This window comes from Ambystoma mexicanum, chromosome 7q, assembly GCF_040938575.1.
Source record: "Ambystoma mexicanum isolate Mex_15411 chromosome 7q, UKY_AmexF1_1, whole genome shotgun sequence".
Taxonomy (NCBI): Eukaryota; Metazoa; Chordata; class Amphibia; order Caudata; family Ambystomatidae; genus Ambystoma; species Ambystoma mexicanum.
In genome coordinates, this window is record NC_090941.1 from 1,011,172,772 (window position 1) to 1,011,197,675 (window position 24,904).

The window sequence follows — 24,904 nt, forward strand, 5'->3', positions numbered from 1 at the left end:
TAACACCTACGTGAACACTTCTTACAGACAGACAGCCACTGACACCCTCTTTGTCGCGCCCTCTGCAGACCTATGGACACCCCATATGGTCTCAGGCCTCTCCCCTTTCTCTTCTTCACCCATTAATGGTGGAACGAGATGGGAAGTACTCTTGACACACTTCCAATCCTCTTTGTGCATCATTAATGTCTACCAGAATGTCACTGTCTTGGCCCAGGGCTCTAAACCTCCTCCTCCTTGATATGTGTCTTCCATCCCTCATCAACTTCTTCCCTTCTCCTGCCACTCCTCCTTCTGCCACCAATGGGTGTACCACATCCCTGTACCCCTCCTCAGAAGACCTTCAAAGGTGGCAACCAGCTTAACGTAGCTACCCTCAACTCTCGCTCTGCTGTTCAACACGGATACAGCCACTGGACTCTTCCACAGCCTCTGTGACTCTCTTTCCCTATTCTATCTTCAGGTCTGACCACTCAGCTGTACACACTTTGGATGCTCTCATCTCAGCAGACATCCCCATCTTCAACCCTCTCATTACACCTCTCTCCTAGTCTGACCATGCTCTCCTGTCCCCTTATCTGGATCTATTGCGTCCCCCGGTTAAGCCCATGCCCACACTGCCAGTCTCCTTCTCCGTCATTCGATTAATGAACAAGCGTTAAATGCTGCTTTTGCTGCCACTTTCATTCCCCCTCCCACTCCAGCCACTGACTCGCACACTGATGCAGCACTTGCTAACGTTCACCTCTCCATCTCCAACACCCTGGGCATCCTTGCCCCTGTAATGAGGACCGCATGAAGTCTGCCTCCAAGCGTAACACCTGGAATGATACCGATCTAGCCTCTCTGAAACGCAAGTGCAGAGTTGCTGAACAGAAGTGGCTGGCTTCTAGCAAATCCACTGAAGATTGGCCTGCCGCCTGCCAGAGGCGTAAGCCAGGGTTGTCTAACAAGTGGGGCCTGCAGCTGATGTAACTGGGCCGATCGCAGGGACATCAACATCTGTAAATGCCCACACAGTGCTGTTGAGGGGGCATTTACAGATTTTGGGTGGGCCTTGCCTACTCAGCCCCTACCGTGTCTACGCCACTGCTGCCTGCTCCAAAGGCAATGCAGACTCTCAATCCGCTTGAAGAAGCTGGCCCATATACAAGCCTTTATCTCCGGGGCCACAAACACAGCTGAACTGTTCAAATTCCGCAAGGAACTCGCCAATCTTACAGCAGTCTCTGCTTCTCCTCTGCCCTCCCGGGACCTCTGCACTGCACTGTCCTCCGACTTCACAACTAAAATTCAGGACATCCTGTCCTCTCCCCTTTTCTCCCCCCCCTCTTCCCTCACCTGTTCTCAGGCCTACCTTGGTCCCCTCTTACCTTCCCTCCTAGTCTCCTCCTTCTTGCACATAGCACCGGATGATGTCTCTAAAAATGTCCTCTCTATGAAAGTCCCCTCCAAACGGTGTTACCCAAATGGACCTTTTACAACTGACCTTTTGTCCCAATTGACTTTCTGCACAATTGACCTTTATATTATTTTAGTTGTTTTATCTATGTATTGGGTTGGTTTTGGATTATAAATAATATAAGGGGATTGGGTGGAGGGTTTCCAGGGGATTTTGGATTGGATGGGGGTTACAGGGAGTTTCCCCCTGCATATATGTCCTAATTGACCTTTTAAATTAGGTCAATTCTCCCGAAAGTCAATTCTCCTGAGGTCAATTGTGAAAAGGTCAATTAGTATACAACCCTCCAAACAGCAAACAGGTGCTCCCCTGCTCCTCCAGAACTATCAAGGACAACATTGCCTCCCTTGCTCCAGCCTTGGCTGATTTCTGCAATCACTCCTTTGCCACTGGCTCCTTCCCCCACAACCCCTCAAGCACTCCCTTGTGCACCCTCTCCATAAAAAGCCTTCTGCCACCTCTTCCTGCCCGGCTAACTACATTACCCTTTCTGGGCAAACTCTTGGAGTAGTTGGTCATCTCCCAACGGATCCACCACACTGCATCTGTTGGTTGTCTCCACAACCACCAGTCTGGCTTCAGAGCAGCTCTCGTGAAGACTTGCTCTCAAATCTCAACTCCATCTCTCCCTCCGTTCTCATCCTTCTGGATCTTTCCTCTGCCTTTTAAATAGTTAATCATGACACCCTTATAAATTGGCTCCATAATACCCTTGGCATCACAGACTTGGCACTGAACTGGTTGACCTCCTTCCTATCTGACCAACCTTCCCAGGTTCAAGTGGGCCCTTTCCTTTCCTCCACCACACACACCTTCTGCGGTGTCCCTCAGGGCTCTATTCTCATGCTGTGGTTTGGCTCTTCAACATTTACCTTGCCCCCGGTCCACCTGATCTCCACTGTCTCTCCTCACTTCCAGTGTTATGCGGACAACACGCAGCTCTCTTTCAAGCTTCCTGCCACTTCCTCCTCCTCTTCCTCTCTCATTCCCGATTGCCTGAATGCTATTCAGGCACGGTGCGCGACTAAAAATCTCTGCCTTAATGCCAGTAAGACGGAGATTCTTCTCATTGGGACACCTGCTCCCTCCTTCCCTCCGTCCGTACTCCATGGGTCCCCTGTCCCCACCCTCTTATGAGGCTAAAAACGTTGGTGTCATCTTCCACTCCGCTCTCTCCTTCTGTCCTCACATTGCGCACCTTGCCAAGAAGGCCGACGTTCAGATGCACCTCCTCAGAGGCATTCTCCCTTTCCTCACCTTCCCCCAGAAATTCAGTGGGCCTCATTACGAGGTCGGCGGTAGCCCGCCGGTGCTACTGGTGGGTTGCCGCCGACCCCAAACACTTTTTGCCTGTGCCTAACTATCTGGTGCCACCAGGATATTAAAAGTCCTGGCGCCACAGGAATTTAGGTGTCGGATTTGGTAAGTCCCCAACTCCACAGGAATGGGGACGCAAGCACCGGCACCGCTGCTAACAGGGCTGTTGCGCCCGGCAGGCCCCTGCAGGCAGACTTGTAGGGTGGCAGTCCGGAAGACAAGGGTGCCGGCAAGCTTACCAGCACCCTTGTTTCTGGACCGCCACACTCATAAGGAGGCCCAATGTCTCCAGAGCTCTGGTCCTCTCTAAGCTGGACTACTGCAATAGTCTCTTCCTCAATCTACCTTTATCCTTCCTTCGCCCCCTTCAACTAATCGAGAATAGGACTGCAAGACTTATCCTTGGCCTCAAGCCCAGGGACTGCATCTCTCTACTCGCTCCGAGTGGCTGCAAGGATCAAGTTCAAGACCCTCAGCATCATCCACAAGACTATCTGGGGCCTTCTAGCTTCAACTCTCTGCAGATCAGATGCTTTTCCAAGCAGAGAGTGGGGGGTAGATATTGGCAGGAGACTCCCTCTAGAATAACATCCTTGCCCCCTCAAGCTTGAGCCGGACCTTCTTAAGTTCCAGGAGCTACACAAGACCCTCCTTTTCGCTTCTTCCTTCCGTCCCCACCTCCCCTGTTAATGCCCCCCTCTGCCGCATTGACTGGCTGCGTGGTCCCTTCTGAGTCCTACAGGGCAGCAGGCCCTCCTCGTCCAGTCTACCCCAGCACCCCATCTCCCTGACCCCACCCCCTAACCTGCACTTGCTCCTCCGGGCCCCCTTCCCCTGACTAGGGTGTGCATCACTACCAATCCTGGTCTACCCCTGTCCTCACACTTAGCATGTGGCCCTCACTCCTTGCATCCCCCTTGCACTTGCCCACCTGACCTCCCCTTAGCACTTGCCTTGCCCCTGGGGCCCCCTTCTTCCCCTCTTCCTCAACAACTGCGCCACTCTTTCCCGCAATTCCCTCCCACTGTATCTTTTTCCCTTCTGCCCCTACCAGCACCCTGCACTTCTTTTTACTGTACTTGCATGGTCCGAATGACACAAGGCCTATAGGGTTGTTATTTTTGTTTTCTTTGCTGCCCCCCCCCCTCCCAACCATTTTTGTCTTGTGGCGCCTCGAAACACCATTTGATGTATAGGTGCTTTATAAATACCCAATAAAATAAAATAAAATAAAATAAAAATAATCAGCAGAATTAGTTTTGACGTCTCCTGTGCAATAGCCCACATCTGGATAGGATACAAGCAGCATTAGCTGTACTACCAGATTTAAAGATCTTCCTTACAAAGATATAATTTTTCTTAGACTCTCGGTCAGGTGGTAGGGTAAGGAAGGCCATGGATTGAGAGCCAGAACTTACCGAACCACCATAAAAAGCACAGTATGATGTGTGGAAAGAAATCCACACCACTCATTGCCAGGTGATTCTTGAAACCACCTTTTTACGACAGCTACGAATGAGGAGGGTTTCTTGCCAGATAGACATGACTGGCTCAACCTGGCCTTGCTATACAGAAGCAGAGTCTCAAATGCAGAATATTGCACTATATTGTCCATAAGGGCATACAACATGTTCTCTTCTACAGGGCAGCAAAACTCAAGGCATACACTGCCTTAGCCAAAACACTGCAAGAAGGCAAACATGTCCAATCCCAAAACAGGAGGACTTGCCCCATATTCCATCTCTGGTTGTCATGATCTCTGGCATCACCCAAGCACTTATCCAGCAACTCAGCATCAGGAGCTGGTAGAAGCCCTTGTTCAAAGACTTTAGAGAGCTATCCCCACTACTTACAAGGCTCATGTCTATAACAACATGGACCATGCTGTTATTTCAACAGCATATGCTCTTGAATGTGTCCGAGGAAGTAGTCCTGGAAGAAAAAACAAGTTGGGAGTCCCATCCTCGAGCAAAGTTGACAGATGGTGATGCACCTGGAGCATCACCTCGCAAAACAATGGTGCTTAACAGCAGTCCAGGTGGGGCTAGTATTCGTCCTGACCCCAAAGGTAAGCAGTGAGCATGCCCAGAGAGGGAGAATGGTAAGTGACCACTTTCCAATGAAGGAGCAGCTTGGTTAAGTCACTGGTGCAAGTGTTATAGAGACTGGTACCTTCTTAAAGATTGTGCAATAGCACCGTTTGGGCATTTTTGAATGCGCAGAATGGAATTACCATAACAAAATAATCTTGGACCCAAATAACTTGACATACAAAGAATATGGCAAATACTACTTTATTATCAGTTCAATAAAGTAGGGAAACCTGGCGAACAACAAATCGTAGTCCACACACTTAGTTACATTTTAGTTACACAAAGGCTTTATTGCTCGATGTGCGTCAGCTATGACGTCATCCTACGTGGCAAATAATAGGACCTATCGACAGGGAGATTGGTTAAGGGAACAAATCTACTTATAGAAGCTATGAGAGTTAATAACATAATTGGCTGTGTCACGATCCATGCCCCTGACTCCCTCAGGTATAGCAGCCCCCTGGCAGCAGTGGGGCTAAAGCCCTTCACACTGGCCCCAAGGGCCTTAAAACTCCATCAGAAACATATATGGAGTCAGTCCTGGCGCCAGTCTCATTATCAGGAATAAAGCAATACAAGTTATGGACCTTAATCCAACATGAAGGCCTTTTACACAGCTTAGTTCTTTAGAGCCAAGCCATGCGGTCTAGTGTTTTGGGTGTGGCTGGGCCTGGAACTACTTGGCTTGGAACTACTTTACCTGGGCTATTTAAACCACACCCAAAGAGCAGAACATGCTTCGCGTTATTCTGCACTCCTGCAGCGTAACACTGACCGTGTCAAGCTCCTGCTCATCTGCTTCTCCGGCGGCCCGATCCTGAAGCCCTAGATCCGGATTCCATTAATAACCTGAAAGAACAAGAACAGCATTAGCCAGCAAGAACACTTACCTGTGAAGTAACCGGCCTTGAATCCATCCTGCGCTTACCTCGCCCATCTCCGGAGTTTGCTGCAACCTGCAAAGGTAAAGAAACAAGGACAGCATTAATAACAATTCTTACCTGGGCAAGCAGCGAGTCCTGGCAGCACCCTGCGCTTCTCTTACCTCGCCCATCTTTTGGTTTCACCGCAACCTGCAAGGGAGAAGGAACAAGGTCAGCGTTAACAAAGCACTTACCTGGGCAAGCAGCGCTTCGATCGCTCATCACTCCGGAACATCACTGCAACCTGTACAAAGATGAGAAGAGAACACAGGTTAGCAAGTAACACCAATAAACAGCGCAGCGCTCCGCGCATCAATAACTCACCGTGGCTTCGCCATCGCCGCGGCAACTCCGAGATCGCAACAATCCCTGTGAAAACAAAAAGAGACATTGTTAGGGAACAGCGTAGTGGAGCAAGACTCTGAGAAGACAGAGAAAACGGAGGGAAAGAAAGAGACAGAATAAAGACGGAAAAGACATTATAACTCACCTGGGAGACAGCAAGCAGAGTCGGAGTCACAGCTGGTCTGGACCCGACATAAGGGCACACGGACTAGAGAAGCAACTAGGTCCACGGAACGCCCGCACCAACCACGCGCCCCTGCACAGAGACGCAGGACGGAGAGTTCAACGCACAAAAACCTAAGGTGAGCAATAACCCCAAGGGAATGGATTAGGACCAGAGGGAGGTGGGAGTCCACCCATCACAGAACCAGTATCTTAACCCTCCATTCCCCTGTTATAGGCGCTACCCAAAGTCTGGCACATAACCAAGCAGAGAGGGGTTCGGGATAGCGCTTAGACCTCCATCCAGTATCGTGTGGCGCCCCCGTGAATACCAGGTGAGCGTAACAGGCTGACCCACATCTAGTAGGCATCCCTTGAACACCCTTCTAACTATGCAGGATACAGATTACAGCACCATAACAGCAGCGGATTGGACCCTTCAACAATGTATGCACACCATTGCATAGGCCCTCTGATTGGTTTGAATTCTCTCCCAACCTTGGACACTTGGCTTGTTAGCAGCATGTAAGCAAAACGAAACCCAGGTGGGGAGAACAACTTCAGACTACTGCCCACTTGCCCAATTAGTATAACATCTCTCGTCAACCAAGTCTTCAGTCAAGGCTTCTCCTTTGTACTTAACCTTGCATGATGTTCTCTTCTCTGGATCTTTAGGGGACTTAATGTACATCGTTATATCGCCTAGAGCTTATGAATAGGCCTTGTTTCCTGGTCCTACACCACGTGTGACGAGACCACGATTTGCTCCATATTGTGTTATTTAGTGCTATTTGATTCAATTATCCTGGGTGTCAATACACTCTTCGGCCTTTGGAGACTTGGTTGGTTCATCTCACATAGGTTTTTCGGCATCTTTAATCATCAATACTTGCGATCCGCAAATGTTTGCTGATTTACTGAATCTAGGAGAAGTATGTCCTGCATACATGGCCTATCCTTGTTGACTCCCCTTATACCCTGCAGTACTTCTCGCTGTGGCATCCTTGACCTCTGGCCAACAGTTATTCTTTGTTCGGGCATTATTCTGTGCTTCCAGCCTCTGTCAGCTCAGCAGCACTGGCCTCTCTCCTTGGAGCCTTTCACTTACTATTACTCAAAGCCGATGTCCATCTTCTCAACATAGCAGCTTCACCCATGTTATGTTTTCTATTGGCGCGCCTAGAAACACTTGTCTACATGCGCGTTACAAATGCCATATCATACTGCAGCAAGCTTCGATGTGATTTATCTACATTGCGTTTCTGCGTATATAGATGTCGAAACTGTGGGATAAAGGTATGCATTAAAAATGGAGTTTGGTATTTAGATTTTGGGTGTCCAATGTGTGTATACTTGGACCACTATGAGACAATGGGCCTCATTACACGGATGGCGGAGAACCATGGCGCTATTAGCGCCATGGTTCATGCCAGTAAAATACCGGCACCGCCTTGGCGGAAAGGGGAATTACCGTCCCATTCCAAGGTTGGCGGGGCGGTAATTCCCCCTTCCACCATTGCCCTTCCCCATTCCCATTTTTGCCCCATAGGGCTCAATGGGAATGGGGAAGGCGCTAATTTCGGTACCGCAAATTGCGGTACCGTAATTCGCTCCCTGGGTCCCTTTGCGGGTTGGTTTTTAATGCCTGCAAAAAGCAGGCGTTAATTCCCCCAACCCGCAAAGGGACCTCGTAGTAAGGCGGGTATTTTACCGGTACCGGTAAATCCTTACCGCCATCCGTGTAATGAGGCCCAATGTTATTTGCGTATAAAAATATCTTTTCAAATTGTCCCTGGTTTAGAGATTCACTTGCTGTGCATAGGCCACCATCGAGAAGTTGGCCTTTTAGTTTGCCACTTGAAATGGGCCTCGCTTAACTAGATGTCAATATGATACTTATAGTTCTCCCATCTTTTGGTCTGTAAGTAACACTATCTTCAGGTTCCATCTGTTGAGCTACTTTAGGTTTCTCTTGTAACTAATACTAGCACTATTTGGATAACATTTTTCTATTGTGTTTAAAACCCTTTTACATTATATATTCACATCTATCGACTATTAATAAACATGGTAACACACCTGAAAACCTGTAATCATATGATCGTTCAATAAATCAAAATAGGGGGAGAAAACAGTTTCTTCTGTGCTGGGGTGATCCAGAGTTTTAATATATTTTTGTAATGGTTGTTAGTGCTGCTACCAGATACCAGAGTAGGTTATACTCCCTATACCCTGAATGAAAATGAACTGTTGAAAGATGTGGATTTTTGAGGCTGTGGTCTACATGCTTGGATCTAGAATTGTTTTAAACAAAAAGTCTTTGGGCCAGACTACGAATGTAGCGGTAATGCTCAAACATGCAGTATCTTCAAATTACGGGATGATTTTGATTGTATGATACAATTACAGGTAAGTGACCATATGCGAAAATATCAGACACAAAGCATCCGAAAACAGCAGATGATGCAGTAACCAGGCCTTACCACACCAGCAGAATACCAGAGATGGAGCGTGGCCAATACCAGATGTGGTGCTTACCACATAATTCCGACTAACATTACTGGAGAAAAAAAACACCTGAACTCCACAAGAAATGACTGCCAAGAAAAGTAGGTGGAAATGGAGGGCAGGTGTATCAAAGGAGGGTTCGAAATTGCCAGGAGCTGGGAGCTGTTAAACTCCTGGTTATAACCAGAGGGAGCCTGTTTAGCTTGAAACCAACAGCTACCTGGAGCGACGTTTGACTCACAGGCAAGTGGTGCCATACAAACATAGTATGTAATATTAATGGTATAGGTTTGGGAATATGCATAAAAGACGATTAAGGACACACCGAAAGGACATTTAAGGCATTTTGGATAATATATAATAGTGAATATGTTAAGAGTTTGCATCTTGCGACCAAGTTACATGTTTTATGTACTAGCTCCTGGTTCCCTAGAGGTAGCACCTGCCTAACAGCATACACTGAATGTGGAAATGACATGAGGCACCAACATGACCATCACATACTGATGTAAAATGTTTCCTGGCTTGAGACATTACTAAAGGGTACTGCACAACAGTACCCACCCTCAGTACATGCAAAGGGGACAAATAACCTGGATCCTAGGTAAGAACAAAACAGGTGTCGTTTCCCACTAGAAAGGGGTGGTGTGCATACACACTATCCCTATATATGGCTGGTTATACAAAGCAATGCATGTACTGAGTAATGATTCAACCACCTCCTTACAGGTGATGCCATACTGAAAACCCACAGGCCTGCAGAGAGGTGCTATAATGCGGCACTCATCCCAACACGCTGATTCATAGACTGATTCATAGGACTACTGATAGACAGGTTCCATTCTCTACAGAGTACTGGTGGAGCACTGATGTATACCCCCCAAAAGGTTGGCAACACCATTACAGCATGCTGCATGCATCACAATCTGCAACAAGCATAATGTGCCAATGCCCCAGAATGTCTTCATGTGACGATGACTAAGATGAAGCGTCACACATGCTGTCAGCTCCCTAGAACCCGGACATTCTAGCCCAAAGGGGACCGGGACGCCCTCTTCATCACAGATGTTTTACATCTTAGACATGGAGGAATCGATAGGGAGCGAGGTGTACTCCTGCAGAGCCGTGGTCTCAATGACGGAGATGACGAAGACTAAGTCGGAGCCGGCACCAAGGCCTCGGTGCCTAAAGGCAGGGCCCTGTTGGCACTGAGGGATCTTGGTATCCTTTTGTCCAGGGCTGAGCCATTAGGCATGAGGGAGTGGTCCCCAGCAGGAACCCTGCTGTTCGCAACAAACACAGTGGGACCCATCAGAGCCACAGCCAACGCTGACGGCAGCACCGTCTGCACCATAGTCGCTGAGGACAGAGCCATTGGTGCCTTGACGAAGATGTCCAACATCTTCAGGCAGAAGTTCTCCCCTCTGTTGTGGAGGATTGGGTGGGAAAAGGTATCTGTGCCGGCCACTCAGGAGAATCCCTGGAGCGGTGGTTCTTCAAAGAGGAATGCCACAGTGAGGACTCACTCGGGAAGTAGGAACTCTTCTGATGCTACTTCTACTTTTGCTTGTGCAGAGCTGCCCGTTCTTCGGGGTGTAGATATGTGTCATATGACCTTGAATGAGACCACAGAGCCTCACCCTTTGTCTTGTGGACAAATGTGAAGAGTTTTGCAGCCCGCTCCCGGAAAGGCCTTCGGGTGCATGGACTGGCGCAAACCACAATCCTGGGTGTTGTGGGCCTTGTCCAAGTAATAAAGACAAATCCCGTGCAGATCGGAGACAGGCAGTCCAAACACGGCTTGAAGCACAAGTGCTTAGAAGGAGTGGGCATTGCATAGAGAAATTATGTAAGCTCGGCGAGCATGAACTCGATTAGAAAACAGAGTGTGAGGTAAAAAGGAACAGAGATCACTGTGTGGGGTGCCGCTATATATACTGGCCCCAACGTCATGTCCAGCGAGGGCATGAAGAGGCATCGGGAAGAGCCACGCTGTGCCCCCTGGCGGCAGAAAGGTTTTGCAGAGAACAGCTGCACTGGGATAGGGATATCGTAGATGAGGAATCCGTGGGAGGAAAGAATCCATTAGAATAGGACAGTACTATGCATGAATTGTGAAGTATCAGGCAATGTGAACAAGTATTAAATCAATACTGTAACAGCTACTCATGCAACCTGATGTGACGATTAAATAGTGAAATATTTACTAACATATGAATCTTGTGTATTAACACCATTTTGTAAACAGAACATCTAGGCATGAATGAATTCCCTCTGTAATCCCTCCCTTACACCTCCCCAACACAACCCTCAAGTTCCCCCATCCACAACATACACCTCAACCTCCCCAACATAGTTTACAAATAAGCAACCATCCTCATTTGCCCCTGTGTTTCTTCCCCTTGCCAGGCGGGTTTGGGGTGTGGGGAAGGGATTGTCCCCTATGGGAGTGGGCTGCAGGGGACAGATTCACCTGGGGTATTGATGGAGGTGGATGATGTTGCGTTTGCCTTCGCCAAGGATTGCAGTTGGACTAGTGTCCTCTCCACATGCTCCAAAATGGTTGATAACCCCATGCACTGGCTCTCAAGGGTGGTAGCACTCACCATGCTGTGCAGTTTCCCACACATATGTGATATGGTCTGTCCTGTCTTCTTCCCATAACATGTAATGACATTTCAGAGGTCTTAGAGAACATGAAGGTGTACATTTGGCAAGTCCTCCTGTGGTGGTCTGGTCTCCATCTCTCGGAGACGTTGGATGACTGACTGGTGTTTCGCCTCATATACCTCTTGTTCACCAGTGGCTTCAGTGCTCACAGTTGGCAAGTGGGGTGCAGGGGAAAAATGGTGAAGAGCAGATTAAAGCAGCCACTTTTTCAATATTGGCGTGCTTATGTGAATCAGCTGATGACACTCCAACGCCACCCTGGTCATTATCAGCGATCATTTGTGGCAAATCCAGTAGGCATGCACAGTGGAGTGTGTGTCCTCCCTCTCCCTGGTCAGCCCCAAGGACTACTGCCAAGACATTGAAGTGTGGGATGAGCCCTAAAACGTCTTACCCAACCTCTACAGGTACAACATGTGTGGAGCTTCCGAGGGACATGGCCATTGGATCTGTGCATGTGGTTCCTTCACTCTGTGCTGGTTGCTCAGCAGGAAGTACATGGCGTGGCTTGGATGGTGTCTTGCCCTCTGCTGGTGAAGAAGGAAAATGGGAACGTACCTTCCTCCCAATGGACCCCACAACCGGAAGAAGCATCCACGGAAAAACAACCACCGACCGTATGAGTTTGCACCGATCCCCACTGCTCCCGCCTTAGGCACGCACCACGAAAGATACCAGGCCTGCCCACCATACCACCCTGCGGTGGTAAGAACCCTACCCAAAGTTAGCAAGGAGAGACAAGACCGAGCTGGAGATGACTACATGGACCGAATCGACTAATAACCCTACAAAGCCATGCTGCAAGTTGGTAGAGACGTCATGATGACATAGCTACGTTAGACAGGAAGAACACGCACTCCACACAGTCGGGGCATTCACACACCAACCTAACGAAGAATACGTGCGTACAGCTCTATGAGATAGAGGACGGTAATACATACATACTGTCTGCACATTTATTATTTTGCCACTTAGGCCGCTACAGCACAGCAGAAACGCAAGATGCAAGAAGAGCTTGTGTACATGCTTGCACATGCTGCTTGCTACTAACCCAATAAAAGGACAGGAGCACTGGAGGGACCTGACTGACCATGACACAACTTAACCTAAGGACATTATGCAGAATACATATTCAGAACCAGAGTAGGCCTTAGGAAAATCCAGGCCAGGATCGTTGCACAGATATTTCAAGCAGTAAGATGCTGTGCAAGCAGAATAGCCATGGCAGGAGCAACGGCAGCCAAGGCCACAATGTTGCAAACGACATTACATACACACCGTGCCAAGATGATACCGGCCGCAGCAGAGACTTGCCCATGCAAAATACAAAATAAATCAAAGTAATTCAGCCTCGCACGCGGTCGCCTCATACGTGACCCGGCCAAAGCTGATGAGGTGCCAAGACCTACAGGCTGCGAAAGCACAGCTGCCTCACGACTAAGATCGCGTTTGCAACAAACAGCAACATATCAGCAACATATCAGCAATGTTATACGCTGGTAATGGAACGCTCTCATGACAGTAGTATACACACACTATTGTTACTCGCTGTCATATAGTCACACATTGTTGATACACATTATACGTGACCAGGTGTCCTGCGGGCTGGGAACAGAGTTTGTCCCAGGCTTGGGGGCCCGCGGCCTGACCAATCAGAACCCTGGTGTCTAGGGGCAGGTGGCGGGAATTGCCAGCCAATCACAGGGTTCGCCAATGTAACATTTTCGGAGTAGCAATTTTCAGGGATGATCCAAGCATACCACCTGACCCAGCGGTATCCACTAATATTGCACACTAGACGTTCCCATAGGGGACCTACCACTCAGGGAGCCAATCCTGTGTGGTGTTAGGTTTGGGGATGGAACTTGCTGAGCCACGCAGATAGTGATGTCACTTGTCTATAAAACTGGCCTGCGAGCCAGAATGTGGTGTGATTTGCCCGACTTCTTTGGGACAAGGGGAAGGAGTTAAGGCCTTCCGTGAGCCGGAGGTCTGTGGGCCCAGGTGCGGCTCTGTCAGCCCCCGAAATAACCACAACAAGTTGGAGGTCCCACCGAGATTGTTTGTGAAGTCAGCTAGGCCAGGTGCTGCCCACTCTGCCGTTGGACCGCAGAGGACTGCAGGACTCTTGCGGGAATTGCGAGAGAACTGGACTGCCCAACCGGAGATTGGTTGTGGGGAGCCGACTTCAAAAATCATCCCGCCCACGGTTGGCGAGTTGTCCAACGCAGTCCAGAGGAGGCGAGACGATCCGAGGGATGGGAGTCAGCGGCCGAGCTGCGCTGGCAGACGGGTAACTAAAGTAAGTGTGGTCCACATAAGCAGCAACCAAACATTGTGTGGGTGGGGGACGTGTAAATAAGAACAAGGGTAATGTAACATTGTTATAATTGTCGGTACAGAGGTATTGTTCAGCACGTGTGAAGTTGTAGGGGTTGGAGCAGAGGTAGTCCCTTTTCTGTGTTTAGTGAGTGTTTCGGTTGCGGGGCAACAGGCTCCCGAATCGAACAAGGGTTGTTACGCTGAAGGGGCTGGTCAGTGAACATACGTATAGGGTATGGTGTTCCTATGAGTTGAACGTTCTAGTTCGGTGAATAGATGTTGTATTCCCATAAAAGTTAGCTGGAGCTATCTTAGCTTGCGGAAGGTGCATTATCTGGTTAAGTTTCCCGGGTGAGAAACGTATCACACGTCAGGCGATGCTACGGATGCAATTTAATCACGAGATGAATTGACGGAGTATACTCCATTCTGGGGCGGTGGGAAGACAGCTGCAGGAATTGTGGGTTGTAAAGAGGGGAATGAAATGAAGGGGTTGTTGTATTGTGCGCGCACAGATTGTTGTGTTGTGAACTCTTAGCTTGGTGACGTCACCCATAGGCCATTGCACAGGACCCTGTGTTATCAACGAGTGAGAGGTTAGCAGCTCGGTGCCAATATTGCTAGACAGGTGAACGAGCGGCAGAGTGTGGAAGGTACCTGCACATGATCAAAGGGGTGCGCCGGACAGTGGCAGCCCTGGTGGAGGTGGGGCGGTACAAGAATATGCGGCACAAGGTGTGGGGCAGTGGAGGCCCGTAGATATCGACAAAGTAATTTTGAACTGTAAAATCCACAAAATGTTTTCCCTTGTCCTGACAACGGAGAGTCGAAATCCTCAATTAGAGGTCAGGTAACATACAAACAAATTATGATGTACCACGGAGTAGTGGGGGGGGCCTCGTACGGCGGGACTAAAACACTAGTGACCTCTATCCAGCATCTCTGTAAAACGCTGCCCATTTATAAGGATAGAATAGTGAAATATAGCGTACAATGTACAAAAGGCACGGATGAAAAGGTAATGGTACCATGGCTGCCTAACGGCAGTTTTTCCACTACTGACCTATTTACACAACACATACAAGGGGAAGATATTAGCTAACTGTATGGAGATATTTGAACTGCGGTGTATGTTCCAGGAGCACCAGCCTTGGATACTGAGTTTACAGGGGGCAAAAGAAGGGGGGGTTCATGCGCTCCACCTCCCGCACCTCCCAGCGTTGCATCCGATGACGCATAGGAGGGAGAGGAGGAGCAGGGCTTATACCTGGTGCAAGGATTAAGAGAAATTAAGGAGCCTCATGAAATGACAGCAGCAGAAGATTACTCAAACCACCCCCATATGCCCCAAAAGGGCACGTACCCAACGCCCTGCAAGAAGGACAAGGGCAGAGGCCGACAGTCCAGGCCTCGACGAGGACGGGCTGTGGGAGGCAAAGAACGAATTTGCGGGAATAGGCCCAGATGAATGGGTAGTGGCACATGTGCTCTTGAAGTTACAAGGGATTACTACCAGGGAGGCCGAAGGTGCAACTAAGGCCATAAGAGGAGTTGGAGCTAGGGCAGGGATGTAGAGGAAGGTCAACGCACGTAATAAGGGAAGGGCAGTTGCGGGAAGAAGAGGAAGCTGAGTTAGAAGCGAAAATAACAGAACTGAAGGAGCAAAGGAATGTGCTAGTGAGACAGCTAGAGTTGAAGGAACAGGAAAGAAAGGAACCGTTGGCATTGGTGGAAAAGCAGCGGAGAGAGATAATAGAGAGGAGTACAACAGGTGAAGGGAGCAAGGTGCAGGCAGAGACAAGGAAAACTGGAATACAAGAGAATGAAGGGGATGAGGCTAAAAGGGAAATGGCATTTTGGAGGCGGAAGATATTACTAGACCAAACACGTAAGTATGAAGAGGGACAAATGAAGGATGTTGAAACTGGCGAGGGTAGAGAGAGCACAAACTCAGAGAGACAAAGACGAGAGAGCACTCCAAAGAGTGAAAGAAGCTGGACAAGAACAGTTGGGACGAGGAGTACCGGGGAAGACAACAGAGCAGACAGGCCTCTAACGGATGCACAGTGGATAGAGCAAGTACATCTAAGGTGCATAAGGGACCAATATACCAGGCTTCAGGGGAATGGAAGAGGAGAATGCACGTGGCTTCTCGAACACTGATCTTGAGACAGTAATAGTACGCTATGCACTTCCGCGCAAATTGACATTTTCGGACGGATTCTGTAGCGATGAGGAAGAGGCAGATGGAGATGGTGAAAATAGCGATATAGAAAGAGAGGAGCCAACTAAGCTTTATATAACCCGAAAAGGCACCGGAATGTTATGGGAATGTAAAACGCAAGATGAGAGGGGTGGGGGAGGCACCTTGACAACATAACCAGCGCAGGTGCAGAGACAGCTGAAGAAAATGGTGGGGATGGAAGAAAAGGCATGGTCGGAAATACAACTCACAATAGTACACCATTGCAGGCTGTGGCAGGAAAAGTTGAAGCAAAAGGCAGAGGATAGAAAAGCAGATGAAGCAAAATTGGTCCAAAAGAAACTATGCACATATGCTCTAGAGGGAGCACTCATAACGAGCCCTGCCCCACAAACGCAGACAGCAGTATTACAACCCCAGCCCCAACTCCAAAAGCAGCAGCAGAACAAAACAGTACAGCAATACGCACCACAAATGGGAGGAGGATACATGGGCATGGGCGGGTATCAGAATAATTATAGAGGAAGAGGAGGGTTCCAGAGAGGGCGGTGCTTTGGATATGCAATCACATCACCCGGGAGGAGGGTTCAGGGGATACCAACAGCAAGGGCGACAGGGAGGAGGAGGATTCCCATACCAAGCACGAGAGCCGCCCTAGTGCTGGACATGCAGGCAACAAGGTCACGTTTCCTGCACATGTAGGAGTAGAGGCATCCAACAAGGGTGGGGTGAACAAGGGCAACAAGGGTACCAGGCGGACATAATAGATAATATGCAAGACACACAGCAGACAGGTCAACAGCAAATTCTGCCACAACAAAGCATACCTCAGCCACAGATGCAACACCAAACTATGCCAGCGACACAACAAATACAAACACAATGAGCACCACAACAACAACAAATTGCTGCGCCAGTGGCTCAACATACACAAACGACACAACAACTGACACAACTACAGGACAACTCATCACAAACCATGGACACAAAGACAGTGGTACCAATAATTAGGATGGGAGGGGTAACAATAGTGAGACATAACCCTTACACAGGGAATGGACAATCACTGTACCCACAATAGGACAGCCCACAGACAAACTTGTTGTGTCCCATCCTACCAGTTACACCTAACCCTGCTGAGGAACCTTGCATAAGGGTGGCGATAGGTGACAAAACCCTTTCCTTTCCTGTTGACACTGGTGCCACTAGGTCATGTATACGGCAGGGAAAGCACCCATTATAAGGCGATGCCATGAACACTGAAGGATTTTTTGGGGCTCGAGAAGTGGTTCCCTTCACTGATAACATCTCTTTATCAATAGGAGATCATGACTTATCTTTGCCTTTACTTTACTCTAAACAAGCACCTGTAAACATACTGGGTTGCGACATAATGAGCAGGCTGAACATGACAATATACTTCAAAGGCATAGTGTGTACTCCACACCAGGTATTCACATGCTCACGGTTAGACAAATACTCCAGGCATACTGCGGGAAAAGAATACAGAGGGGGGAGCCGGTCGACCCCGAAATTTTCCAGTATGGATCAGACATGGCACTTGCATGGCTACCAGGAATAGCGGGGAAGGTTTGGAAAAATGCCAGGGGAGTACCTCTTTAGGCTGGAGACACCAGCGGATGAGAAGGAGGGACCATTCATATCAAGTGATATAGAGGGAATTGTGGCAAGGGAAGACTGGGTTGTAGTACACGCCCTAGACGACGAGGGAAAGGCATGGAGGGCGATAATCGTAAGGGTGTTGATTAACTCAAGTGTCTGATGAGGAACTCTTCTCAAAAGAGAAAGGAGAGAGCGAGATGATGCTGGGAATGAGTGTGCATGTTTGGTTGCGCGTAACATACAGAGACGCGGCTCAGAAAATAGCAATGGCGCTAGAAGCACCCCTCCCCACACCACCTCCCTTCTGCACTCTGTGCCACTCTGTGGCATCCCGGCCGAGGCTACATGTTTCATTGTTATCGATCTCAGGAATGCCTTTTTCTCAATACCATTACACCCATACTCACAAGATTTGACAAGCTTCATGTACCGCAATAAAAAATGTAAACACACCAGATTGCCCCAAGGGTATTGTGAATCACCATCCATCTTTAACGGGGTGATTCAGATGGATTTAGGCAATATCCAAACAGAGAGCACGATTCTATAGTATGTAGATGACATTCTCATTTGCAGCACCACAGAGGAAGAGTGCCGGAAAGACTCAGTACACATGCTCACTGTATTAGCAGAAAAAGGGTACAAGGTGGACAAGACAAAATTACAATATTGTCAGAAAGAGGTACTGTACATAGGCCAGCTGATATCTCAAAGTGGCAGACATATAGCACCAAAGAGAGCACAGTCAATTCTTGACACACCCCAACCAAAATCGGTACGGGAACTACAGCAGTTCCTCGTCCTACGCAACTATTGTAGGGCATGGGTATTTGATTACAGTACTTACACATGTCATCTACTCACAGCCCTTAAAGAAGCACATAGAGGGAGGAAACAGCTGGGGTGGACAAGGGAAATGACAGATGCATTCTATGAGCTGAAGGAGGCAATATCTACAGCCCTGGTTTTAGGGACTCCAAAGGAGTTTTTTTTATGCTCACACTCCGATGGGGTGGTCATGAAGGCAGTACTCACGCAAAAAACGAGCATGGGTCACAAACCAATTGCATACTACAGTGAACAGTTAGATCCAGTAACGACAGGACACTTCATTTAGCTGCGGCAGCTTTCGCGGTAGAAAAAGCATCATCAATAACGATGGGATGCTCCACCACACTGTACGTGGAAAATGCCCTCTTCGCGATCCTGCACAAGCCAAAAAGCATGTTGACAACACAAAGAGCAAAAGGGTATGAGATAATACTGTCACGACCAGAATTGAAAATTGTAAGGTGCCACAATGTAAATCCAGCACACTTCCTGGCCATAGAATACAAAAAAGGAGAATATGCCCATTATTGCACAAACGCTATTGAGGTATAGACAGCAACATGGAAGGTAGAGGTAGATCCACTTGATGGGGGGGAGGTGCTATACATCGACGGGTCATCCACAATTGATCAAGGCAATGGGATTAGGAGAACAGGTGCGGCAGTGGTAAGGTTAAGAGAGGATTGGACGAACAAGCTAGTAAAAAGTGTTCGACTACCCCCCAATATTCAGCACAAGCAGCAGAACTAGTGGCGCTGATATTAGTACTCATACTCAGGGAATGTGAAGGGAAAAGAGTTACCATATACTCTGACACCGCCTCCGTGACATCAACAGTACACTGCGGCTTAGCAAGGGGGTTCAGAAGAGTGGATGGGACCCCTGTACAACATGCCCTCCTGTTGGGAGGATTAATAGAGGCGGTAATATACCCAGCGGAACTCGCAGCAGCACCAATGGATGAGAAAGAACTATAGGTGAAAGGAGGGTGTTCAATGTACCCCACTGATGCCCTATGCGGACAAAACAGCACTTGAAAAGTAGTAATGCCACTAGCACTATCGAATATAGCACTAACACAACTGCATTATCCCACACATACCGGGACGGAGGTCATTGGAGAATCATGGTTCTGCCCGACCTAATTGCACACGTCACAAATTTCATCAGCAATAGCCTGACATGCCAGCAGTTCACCGCTGGGCACACACTAAGAGTAATACAGGGTACAATCCCCAGACCAGAAGGGCAATTTTTACACCTCCACGTTGACTATGTGGACACGATCAACGTATGTCAAGGCTACCAATAAATGATTGTGGTGGTCTGCCCCTTTTCAATATGGGTAGAGGCGGGGCTATGCTCCCATGCCGACGTCCTCAGAGCAGCAAAATTCCTGGTACGAGAAGTATTCCCAAGGTGGGCGTCTGTGAGGTCTCGTGGTCTGACAACGGACCTTACTTTGCCAATAAACTATTTCAGCACATAACAGCTCTGTTGGGATCAAGCACAAGTTTGCATGTGCATATCACCTGCAAGCAAACAGCGTCTGTGAACGCCTCAATAGTCTCCTGAAAGAGAGCAGAGCAAAAACCCAGAAAGATTAGATGCTCCACCACACTGTATGTGGAAAATTGATTGCCTACCCCTGGCCCTGTTTGAACTTAGAAATAAACCTGGGCCCCGACCACCATTTAACACCCCACGAGGTAAGTGGACGACACATGCACCTCCCTTTGGCTCCACACACAAGGGCAATAAAGGGCTGTGAATCGACAGCAAATGTTCTTGGTGATAAAATGTATACATACGTGACTTCACTTGTTTCTAGTGCATCTTTTATCTCTCACCAGGTACAACCAACAAAGTGGAGGTCAGAAGACGGTGTAGAAGAAAACGACAACATCCCTGAAATAACTAAAGAACCCCCAGTTAAAGTAGGAGACACAGAAGCGCTGGAACGCACCTCGGTTCACAGGGCCCCACATAGTTGAGGCAGTTACAGAAAGAGCTGTGAAATTAGTAGGTAAACCAGTACGGAACCACTCCCATGACGTAAAGCCCTACAAAGGACCGGCCTCGCCCCAATGCGACACTACAGAGATCAACAGGACAAACGCTGCAGCGACAAACATCGTACAACCAGACGATACTGCCCCAAACTCAATGACTAGGGAACTTGATACACCCCCAGTACAGGTGACCAAGAAGGTACTGGTCATCCGATGGTCAGACGCTCCCAAACATCTGAGATTCCCACTGCAACACTGGTGGAAATTGACGAGTGAAAGGACTATCGTCATCTCCCTGAATATTAAATCTTGAAGAGATAATACGGTTACCCTGTACAAACGTTCCACCACTATACAGAACTAATGATAGCAAAATGTATTAGACTTCAACCCAACATACTTAATGAAATATGAGTTTCTAATGGTCATTACACTTTGTTAACACCGTCTTAATATTCTTTTTATCGGCACATGCAAGGTCCTGCGTCTGATAAATGTACATGGATAAATGGTAGAAATAGACTGATATGTGATTTAGATGTTGCCCTCTACTGACTACCATGAATCATTGTCTCATCAATACATCCACACTATAGGAAGGCCCATACATTCCAGACCATGGCCACCACGGATATACTATTACGCTTTTCTTGGGTACATAGCTCCAACGTACCCACACCTTCACCACACCCTTAGACATCGATCCATACAAATAATTTGGGATGAGATGTTTAATGATTAACTAGTTCGTGGGGCTTAAAGGTACTTACAAATACTAACCCAATAACGCTTTTTATCATGATTTGCAGGTGGGCAACTTTATCATCTTATCAACCGCTGGACAGCTGTGTAAGTGCCATAAAGCTATGGCTGTAAAAATAAAACTTGTTTTGACAACGGTGTGGTTGATCTTGTCGACAGGTCTGCTAGTTACTGCCTTGTGGCAGCTTTACACGGCTTTGCATGTCTCTGCAACACCCAATACTAATATTTCCTCCACCCAAGCTGCAAAGAGCACTGTGTCAGGTGGTACAGATAACACTGCTGAAAAGGTAAGGAGAGGTAAGCGTAGTGTTGGCACAGATGTTATCAGAGTAGACACATACCTGACTGGCATGGCACAAATAACAAACAACATGTGGTATAAACACATGTCGAAAATAGGTAAGGACACAACAAGGTATAGCTGCTATGCCTGCTCACTGATCCCATATGCCATGAGCGCCTCCAGGACCTTCGTAGCAACAGAAGTACCAGTGACAACAGCACAGTGCCTCCTGTATCTCGTGCTGTTCCAAATACGAGGAAGATTCCAAGGGAAAACAGCAACACTCAGATGGCGATCGAAGGCAACATGCCCTTATGTAGATAAATTTCATCAAAACACTACCCATGTTCGACAATTACTGGCAACATACTGAAGCACTACGATACATAACCGACAGACCAGAAAAGGGCGAGACAAAAGAAGTAACATTGGACTACTTACCCTGCAAATGGAACGCAAAAGAGACACGTGGAGAACCCCGCTGCTGGGAACGACCACAGATATTGGTATATGGGAAAGTATGCACTAAAGATGGATGGGTAGATGGTGTGGTGGGGAGAAAGCCACTGACATTGACAAAAGCTGCAGTTAAAGTTCAGGAAGAAAATGACAAGTGCCTTAAAGAGCGAGCTTGCTGACATGGTTGGATAAAAAAGATGGACCACTAACAATAATTCGTCTGACAATATCAGCCTTGTGCTACCAACACAATGGTGACATTGAAGTGGGGAACAATGAGATGTGCAAAAGGACTGAGAAACTTGCTGAGATGGGGTCCGGTACGGCGGTGCTCATGGACCACTATTGGGCCTGTGGTTCAAAGGCATAAGACAAACTACCACCAAAATGGGGAGGAATATGCTCCCTGTCACATGTCAACATACCTTCACTGGTAGTACAAAAGAAACATGTGAAAATAGACGATTTCTCGAAAATGGATTAAGGCAACAGTAGAAGGAAGAGGTTGTTATCACTGTCAAGAATGAACAACTAAGGAAAGTGAAAAGACAAGGAAATTACTTCTGGGGCAAGTCAGAAAAGGCTCTCGAAGTACCGCCATCACACAGACTGTTCAGCAGGACTGCCATGTTTTTCTCAGCACTGATACATCCCGGATTTCAAACGTACGCCAATGCCAAATGGCTTCAAATTACCCGATGGGAACTGATGATGACGATAAACTCAACTGTGAACAGATTCAATGCAATAAAAGAAGAGCTCAGAGCAATACGACTGATGGTACTACAAAATTGATACGCCTTGGACCTCCTCACAGCAATGGAAGGAGGAGTTTGAGCAAAAATTGGAAGTTCCTGTTGCACGTTCATACCAGCAAACGACGAAGACAATAGGACGCTGTCAGAAGCAGCAGCGCAATTGGCCAAGATGCATGCTAAAATGGAAGAAGAATCTAAAGGCACAAAGAAGGACAGAAGCTGGTTCTCGTACATCTGGTCCTGGTTGCCGTGCTGGCTGTTGGATGGCCTCAAAGTACTGGCAGGTGCACTGATCCTGGGGACAGCCTCATTGTTCGGGGTGCAAGCATATATGGTGAAATAAAAGACGACAGCAGAGGAGGTGATCGGAATGAACATACTCTTGCCCATGGATGATGAACAGCAGATGGACATCATACTTAGGGAACAAGAGAGAGTGCGTCAATAGCTAACGGAATCAGATCTGTACCTGCCTTCAATGAAATTAGAAAATCCAAAGAATCCGAAGAAATATGTTGGGAAGTAGGTCTACTGTAAGCCCGGAGGAGGATGTGTATATATGTATTTGTCACGCCCTCTCACAACCCATTTCTCACTTCCCCCCTCACACCTGTCTCCCTCATCAGGCGCTTCTCGCCGTCGTATTTCCCATTCACACCAGCGGGGGAAACACGGCAGGCGGAATACCATGTTGGGCGGACCTGCCTCTTTTCGCCCTTTTCCGCGTTGGCGGTTGCCATGGCGCCTCCTGCACAGCCGGCGACGCCAGGATACCAGGACGTACCGACAGCCCCAATCGCTGGCCGCGTTGTGCTCCACGCAACGTGCGCGAGCAGTCACGTGATGCGTCACGTGATACCGCTCGCCTCTTCAAAAGAAGCCGGCAAACAAGACTCTTTGCTTCACAGCTACTTCTACGGAGGACTGCCAGGTGTTACCTTTGCTTCTTGTTTTCTCTCCTTGCTTCGACCATGGAACGCTTCTTGGAACTGCTCTTGGATTACCCTTGGACTCTGGCGTGCTTTCTGATTTCCCGGACATCTGACACCTATTTGTACTCTGGACTTGCTTTTGGATTGCCCTTCTGTTTTTGCAACCCTCGGATTGCTTCACGTTTTGCCACGGATCCAGTCTTGCTCTACCAGGTACTTTCAGGAGTGTCGATTACATCATCCCAGCCTGCTGTGGGTTCCCCTGCATAGGTTCCTTACCTACACCCCACCCCTTTTAGGTAAGCTGGTGTCACTGCATCTTGTTTACTCCTTCTGCCAATTGCCAAGTGCCTTTTTGAGTGTTTCTTTGATTATAACCAAAGGGTTATACAGGCAAAGGCCTTACAGTACTCAGGGGTCCTTCTGGCGTTCCCGATACCAGGCTGACGACGACATTCCCACCTGTGGCCTCAAAGATTGCTAGAACAGTATTTTACATTCTGCTCGAGCGGTACTTGGGGACGGAGGCATTACATAACTGCACGACCATCAAGTCGGACCCATCAAGTTAGAACAGACTGTGAAGCCTTATGGTCGTCCAGTTATGGATGTTTCAGCCGGGGACCCTGCGATTGCTTTAATGCAAGCAGTGACATCGCTTAGGACAGATATGGCAGCTGCTACCACTGCCCTCCGCACTGACTTGGCCTCTGCCACCACTGCACTGAACCACCGTCTTGATGCCATGCAAAGCACACGACATCCCTTACCTGTTGACGCCGAGTTCGGCGATGCTGCCCCATCCCAAAACACGATTCCCGTCACACCACCCACTCTGCCACACCACCCACTCTGCCAGCCCCGTCTGTGGTGGTTCAGACCCCATTTCCTCTAGCAGCCCCTGAGAGGTATCAGGGGGATCCCTTGAAATATCGCACCTTCATAAATCAGTGCAAACTGCATTTCTTATGCCGATCCCAGGCTTTCTCTGATCCGGTCTCTAAGGCGGCTTTTCTTCTATCCCATTCGTCGGGTGTGGCAGCCACATGGGCTAACCCATTGTTGGAGGGCAACCATCCTGCTCTGTATGATTTCGAATTATTGACCCAAGAAATGGCCAAGGTTTTTGACACTAGATATAAAGCCCAATCCAGAGACATGGAACTCTTAGATCTTACTCAAGGCCGATCCACCCTCATTGAATATATCACCAAGTTCAACCAACTCGCTACTGAG

General features: G+C 48.3%; 1 protein-coding gene across 2 annotated transcripts in view; it reads right to left on the reverse strand.

Moving 5' to 3' along the window:
* ATG16L2 (autophagy related 16 like 2) overlaps window positions 1–24,904 on the reverse strand; it is a 920,492-nt gene that overhangs the window by 27,076 nt on the left and 868,512 nt on the right. The gene's annotated exons all lie outside the window — the stretch shown is intronic.